The 7713-nt window shown below is 34.0% G+C and overlaps 1 pseudogene; it reads left to right on the forward strand.

Moving 5' to 3' along the window:
• The first annotated feature begins 4606 nt into the window (after nucleotides 1-4606).
• Nucleotides 4607-6181, forward strand: LOC149185054 (strigolactones hydrolase CXE15 pseudogene; annotated as a pseudogene).
• The last annotated feature ends 1532 nt before the right edge of the window (nucleotides 6182-7713 follow it).

A 7713-nucleotide genomic window follows, 5' to 3' on the forward strand; every position in this document is an offset into this window, starting at 1 on the left:
AACTCGATACCTGCAAGTAATCCTGTTGTAGCTACTTGATCCCGCCCTTCCTTGCTTGATCTTTGCTTTCCTTTGCTTTGTTGTCCTTCCTTTGCCTTCTTTTCCCCAATGCTAGAATGCTCCAAGAATACTTTGAGTGTCCAAGAGTATGAGAGAGAGAGAGAGCTCTAAAACCAAAATAACAAAAGGTTGTGAACTGATCCTCAAAAACCTTTTTATTAATGAGGCCTTTATTTTCTTCATTTTCCATTATTTTCCTTCATTTTCCTCCTCACATGCAACATGTGACCTTTCACCTTCCTTTTCTCCTAATTTCCATTATTTTCATAAATAAAATGTCAATTAATGCCACTTTTCCTATCCAAAGCCTTTGCCAATTTCCTTTAGCCATAATAAACCAAATAAACACTCACATTAGGATGTTTTTCCCAACATTCAGCTTGGAATAAGTGTGCCATGACCTTGGTTATTATTTTGCCTTTATTAACTTTATTACATGGAATTTTGACTAGGGTTGTTACAAAAACAACACTTATTAGTCCATACATTAATCAACCGATCAATAGCTAAACATTTCATGACAAGAGCCATAGAAGATAAACATCATATAAATAACATATAACTAGAAAATAACCAACATATAGACCATGGCAACCCAACCATAACATCATCAACATATTTCCAACAAATATACATGAATCACAATGGAAGAATAACTCTTATTAACATATGAAGATACCAACAAAGTTCGAGACTTCCACGCACCACCCGACCATAGATTGGGTTGAACCAAATCTCTCTTTTAACCAATCAGCCCTACACCATATTCTAAGAATGAATGTTGGATTTGATGGAATACACCAAACAAAGCCAAACTAGGGCTTCCAGAGGCCAAAACACCTCAACCCTCAACCAATGATTCTAGTTCATGATCAAACATCACTAACACCAACCAGATCGATCTCTACCCAAGTTTTCCAAGGCTCCAGGAACTAGTAACTCAACCAAAAACCTTCCACGACTCTAGAGAATTTGTCCAACCTAGCTCCAAGGACTAGTAATTCAACCCACCAAGGGCTCCAGAGTGTTTGTCCCAATCTAGGCTCTAGGACTAGTAACTCAACCAAAGTTGTTCTATGGCTTCCATAGCATTCGTTCTAATGCACGACCAAAAGGAATTATGATCACCAACCATTAAAAAATCAAGTGGAAAAACCCACAACACCATGACTATCCAGGAAATTACAAGGCAATGCTAAAATCACTCTCAATCCAGGTAGATATCCATGTCAATGATAGCACATAACTAGAAAACCACATGCATCTATCATGCATCCATAAATCAGCAAGGAAATCACGTTTGCAACCTGTTACTTCTAAAGCAATCCATTTTAGTTGTTGATCCACCTATTCCCTTGTGATTTCCCGCTTTTCTTGCCTTCTTTCTCTAATCGAAGTGAATACTAGAGTGCTCCAAGAATGCTCCAAGGTTTCTCTATGCAAGAGTGTGAGTGAATGAGAGAATAGAAGAGAGTTTCAACACAATACTAACAAAAAGTTGTGAACTGATTCTCATAAGCCTTTTTATCATTGAGACCTCTATTTTCTTCATTTTCTTCATTTTCCTTCAATTTTCCTCTCATGCAAATCTGTGACTCTTCATTTTCCTTTTCTCCTATTTTCCTTTGTTTTCATAAATAAATGTCAATTAATGCTACTTCACCTTTGTCAATGGCTTTGACAATTTCCATAAACATTAATCAATCACAAGTGATCCCATCACTATGTTTTGCCCAACATTCAACTTGAAATATGTATCCCATGACCTTGATTTTCTTTATTTATTTTTTTTACAAAAAAAATCAATATGTTACGAATTGAAACCAAAATATTATAAACTAATTTAAATCTAAATTTTTTATTATATATAAATTATAAAATTTAAATATTAAATTTTATCATCCATTATAACCAACTTAAATAAAAAATAATGAGCTTAAATATAAAAAGTAACCAACTTAAATATAAAAAAATATAAGTGAAATTTTGCTAATTTCGAATAATTGTTAATCATAGGAATATATTGAATATATTTTTTCAATGGGGATTAATCAACCATAGTTCATGAAGTGTGTACATAGATGAGTCCTAGTGAGGAGGATAACAATTGTCCTCCTAACCACTAATCGACGAGAAACACAATGTCGTTATATATAATCATTTTTTTTTACAAAATGCTAAAAAGGATATAAGATTTATCACATAATTTTTACAATAATTTATTGTTATCAAATAAATGTAACAGAAAGAATAGGAAATAGATTTGCTTTAACCATCTACAAACTCACTTTTTGAGAGTTGATTAAAAAGGAAAATTAAAAAGAAAATGACAATAGATTTCATGCAACATAGTTATATATTTGAGATGAGATTTCAAGATTGTAATTTTAGCTTAAAAAATCCTTATTATTAAATCCAATTCTTTAAATTAATAAGAGTTAAATTTATATAATTTTATAATAGACCATATTCAATTGAATGTAATGTATAAGGTGTGAATACAAGAAAGTATGTCTAACTTAATCTATCTAATCCTTTAGTAGCTATTTATGTGATTAAATAGCATGAAAGATGGCTAGTTTGTATGGGGCGAGAAATTATCGTTTGCTCAATAAAGGAGAGTGAGAAAATCCAAAGAGAAAGATGGCTAGTTTGTATGGGGCAAGAAATTATCGTTTGCTCAATAAAGGAGAGTGAGAAAATCCAAAGAGAAATAGTATTAGTCGTAATTTCTTTAACATCGAAAGATAAGAGTTAGAAAACCAAATGCATATACAGAGATTATTTTACATTATATCAATTACACGTATAAATATATCAATCATTAATTTAAAATAGAAATTTTATCTTACTCATACAATCATTTAATTAAACAATCTCTCAACCAAACACTAATTTAAAAACTATGTCAATTAAACTAAATATCTAAAATCCAATTAATTAACCAAATTACATTTATATTAAAAATCTCAAAACAAAAAAAGTTTAAATCTCCTATAAAAAGAAGCTATCATATTCATTTTTCTTGATTTGGCGAAGCCAACCTAAATAAAGTAAGCATATTCTTATGGCAACATAGAGTTTCACTGGGCTATGGAAGGGTATCTTAGGCAAAAAGTAAATCAATCTTATAGTACAAATCGAAGATGTAGAATGTCATCCATCACGCACAACATCGCACTATCCACATCACTCATTGCTCTCAGTAAAGAATATTTGTACATATTAAGTGATCAAGATAGTAGTTGCAAAATATAATTTAACACTAATATGTATTATTAAAAAATTGGGGTTCCTAAATATTAAACAATATTCAATACAACTTAAAATATAAAGTAAACATAAATATATGCTGTAGAAAGTATATTCAACTTAATTCACCTAATAGCTATTTATGTATAATTAAATAGAAAAAGTATTAAACATGAGTAACAATTAGGAAATCAATTTTTAAATCATTAAAATACATAATTTTTTTAAGGCATATCCATTAATATAAGATATTATTATATAAAATATTTTAGATATAATAGACAGTGTTTTTAAGGATTTTTTTGTCATTTCAGGATAATTATGGTGTGATGGGTTCTCAGGATAATTATAGTGTGATGGGTTCTCATAAGTTGTCATGGTAAGATTTTAAAAAAAATTATATTGAAAATATTTAGTCTATACATTTGGAACCAATTAGTATGATTCATTTTTAAAACAACTTTTATAATATTATTATCATTCTACAAAAACTATTAATAGTTTTAGAAATTTAGTTCAGTCAAGTCATATCATATCATGTATAAATATAAATAACCTTCACTAATCGAGCCATCAGAAAATTTAGTAATATATTTCGTCCTTATTCATTTAAGGATATTTACAATATAGAATAGTCAACTATGCCATCGTTAATTTGTTCTATTTATAAGAGCAAAATAAAATTAATTTAATTCTTTATAACTATTTTATTTTTTAATTTACAATTGATACGATACTTTGTCAAAGCCATCATTTTTTACTGGCCTTCAGATTTTCAAATATCAAACGTGTGGGCGATGTGATAAACACCAGGAAACAAGTACGTTGTGTCGTTTTTGAGGGGCGGAATATGATCGATCACGCACCACGCCACTTAGAAAGATAAGATGGGAAAGAGGATTGCGGAAATCCCATTCATAGTATTTCATCATGCATTCATAAATATATATAAATGGACTTTCAATTGATTCTTTGATCTTTATAAATATATAGTAGATTCTTTGATCTTTTATTGAGTTATTGCATTGATGTGACGTTATTACAACAATAAATTGAGAAGCAAATTACCCAAAACGCAGCAATGCTTTATTAACACAAGTAAAGAAGCGAGCGATTGATCGGGGTAAGAGCCAACCAGCTTTCCATAGGGCATTAAATGCCTGTTTACATGTAGGTTGGTTAAAAATTTTGTGATGACAAAAGTCACAGTCATTTTTTCATAATATGTACTTAATCGACCTGCATGTAAGCACGCATTTAATGCCCTATAACAGGCTAGTTAGCTCTTACCATTGATTGGGTGAGTGGTATTATAACAGTACACATGGAATCCCTTCCCAACAATTCTGCCTAAAGAAAATTCAGTAGTTTTTGTTGAGAAACAAATAACGAGGACAGAGCGGGGAGATAGAATATCAGTGGTGAGGAAAGGAAAACGTTTGGGCATCGCGGTTTTAATGGAAGAAGTACTGGAGAATGTTGGAGGAGTTGTTAATGTGTACAGAGATGGCACACTTTTATCTCAAGAAGATCACCGACTCTTCCAAACGCTATGCAACTATTTCGTGCAAACAGAAGCGGAAACTGAGGTTGCGAGTAAAGACGCGGTGTTGAATGAGAGGCTGGGGTTGTGGGTTCGACTCTACTTGCCCCCGTCTCACCTCCATCAGCACCCACAAGAGCGCCGCCTCCCGGTAATCGTGTATTTCCACGGCGGCGGCTTCTGCCTCGCCTCCCCCTCCCTGCCGGAGTATCACAACTTCTGTCAGACATTGGCGGCGACTGTAGGTGCGATCGTTGTCTCCGTGGCTTACAGATTGGCTCCGGAGCACCGCCTCCCCGCCGCCTACGACGACTGCATCACGGCACTCCAGTGGGTGAGCTCACATGCGGGAGCCGGAGGAGACTTCGAACACGACGCGTGGCTCGACAGCTACGCGGACTTTTCCGCGGTGTATCTGATGGGAGACAGCGCCGGTGCCAACATCGCACATCACGTTGTGGCGCTGCGTGGCGGTGTTGAAGCATGGAGCCCCATCAGGTTGAGAGGGTCGATACTGGTTCAGCCCTTCTTTGGCGCCGAGCAACGCACACGGTCGGAGAGCGAGTGCCCGCAAGACGCGGTTATCAGTCTGGAGCTGACCGACGCTTGTTGGCGGCTGTCTCTCCCAGTGGGTAGCAACAGAGATCATCCATTCAGCAACCCTTGGAGCCCCGGAGCGCCAAAGCTGGAAGAGATTTCGATGCCTCCGTTGCTGGTGGCCATTGGTGGCAGAGATATTCTGAGAGATCGGGATCACGAGTACAGTGAGTTGTTGAATCAGAAGGGGAAAAGCGTTGAGGTTGTCGTGGTGGAGGAAGAAGAGCACGCCTTCTATATACTCCGACCCCAATCTCAGTCTTTTCAACGACTCTTTCAGCAAATCTCCCGTTTCATCTCCGCAGTTCATACAGACAACCATACCTTCTAGAGGGTCGCTATAAATTTTAATGCTTAGAATAATGCATTTCTGACTATGTAAGCAGATTATCTCACTTTGTTAATGTGGAGTTACCTCAACCAGTTCAGGTTGTAAGAGGTACTTCTATCATGTCAGGAGGTCAATTTCAGTGCTAAAATTGCTGTTGGGATAATCCCTTTGCACTTAGAGTTTAGTACAGCTAGATCCGGTTTGAATTATGTACTTCTATTATGTGAAGAGATAATTGCATTTAGAGTTTAGTACAGCTAGATCTGGTTTGAATTATGTACTTCTATTATGTTACGAGATTGATTAGAACAATGCATCTCTGACTATGTAAGCAGATTATCTCACTTTGTTAATGTGGAGTTACCTCAACCAGTTCAGGTTGTAAGAGGTACTTCTATCATGTCAGGAGGTTAATTTCAGTGCTAAAATTGTTGTTGGGATAATCCCATTGCACTTAGAGTTTACTACAGCTAGATCCGGTTTGAATTATGTACTTCTATTATGTGAAGAGATAATTGCACTTAGAGTTTAGTACAGCTAGATCTGGTTTGAATTATGTACTTCTATTATGTTACGAGTTTGATTACCTCGGGGCCTCTAATAGGGTTGGAATTTGACTGGCAAAATGCCGGTCTGAAAGCATTTTGACTGTAAAATACGTTTAATAATTTTATATTGGCGTTTCACACGATGTGTTTTGAAACTTCCAGAACGTTTTTTTTGACGGTTTAACTTTTATCAAAAACTTCTTTACACCGCTGTCTTCTCACCCTGTGGCAGTCTCCAACTCTGCGATGTAATTAATGAGATGCACCAATTTACATTCAATTCCACCAGTTAATTCTACCAATTGAAGTGATAAATTTTACTAGCCTTTGGTTTTTATTTTTACGTTAATTGTTTAATTTAAAATTTACTAAACATTTCATAATAATTTTTGGGAAAAAATAAAAATAATTTTAGTTTTAATTAATATTGCTTTGCCAAGAAATTCTCAATTAAATTTAGTCTCAATTTGATATGAGTTGTAATTATGACTAAAAAAGAACTAAATAAAGGAAATGAGTTGAAAGTGTTATTCAAATGTAAGATAAGGAAAAGGAGTGAAAATGTGTTTGAGGAATAGAGTATAAAGTGTATATTATGGCATTTTATGAGATATAATTTTACACAAAATTAACTAGGAAAAAATAATTCCAACCTCCCAAATATGTTAAGAATTTACGATGTAAAATGAGATAAATTTACATAAGTTGCATTTTAGAGGAAGTATATCAATCTATGCTCTAAAATGATGAGAATTCCAACATCCCAAATATGTTAAAAATTTACTATGTAAAATGAGATAAATTTACATAAGTTGCATTTTAGAAGAAGTATATCAATATGTGCTCTAAAATGATGAGAAATTGACACATAAAACAAACAAAGAAAGGGAGTTAGTTTAAAACGATAAAAAATTAGCACACCAAACAAAGAAAAAAAGCGAGTTAGTTTGTAGATGAGACATTAGGAGTGGAGTAGAGGCAAACCCTATAATTTCACATGAAAAATAGAATATGTGCACCATGAGATGACTGAAATTACATGAGGGTGACATAATAGCCATGCCCAAGATAAAGGGTAAGGATAATATAGTATTTATTGACTATAGATTTACTATTACATATATGGTAAAGAGGGACATAAATTATTAGAGAATCTATAAACTGAGAATGTGGGATGAAAATCGAAAATGTAATTTAATCAATTTTGCCTTAGACCAACATTTTAGGGTTGATTTCACTGGGCTAGTTTTTGCTACGAGTTAATGATGTATGAATCATTTGTAAGTGCATATTATCTTAATAGTTTCACTAGCTTCAATTTGGAAAGTGGTATAATGAGATAGAACTTATTTTCAAAAGGGTTGTGTAATAGGATAAAACTT

Source organism: Pinus tabuliformis, chromosome 3_2 (genome assembly GCF_031772625.1).
Source record: "Pinus tabuliformis cultivar Carrire ecotype Pingquan chromosome 3_2, CPIR1, whole genome shotgun sequence".
NCBI lineage: Eukaryota > Viridiplantae > Streptophyta > Pinopsida > Pinales > Pinaceae > Pinus > Pinus tabuliformis.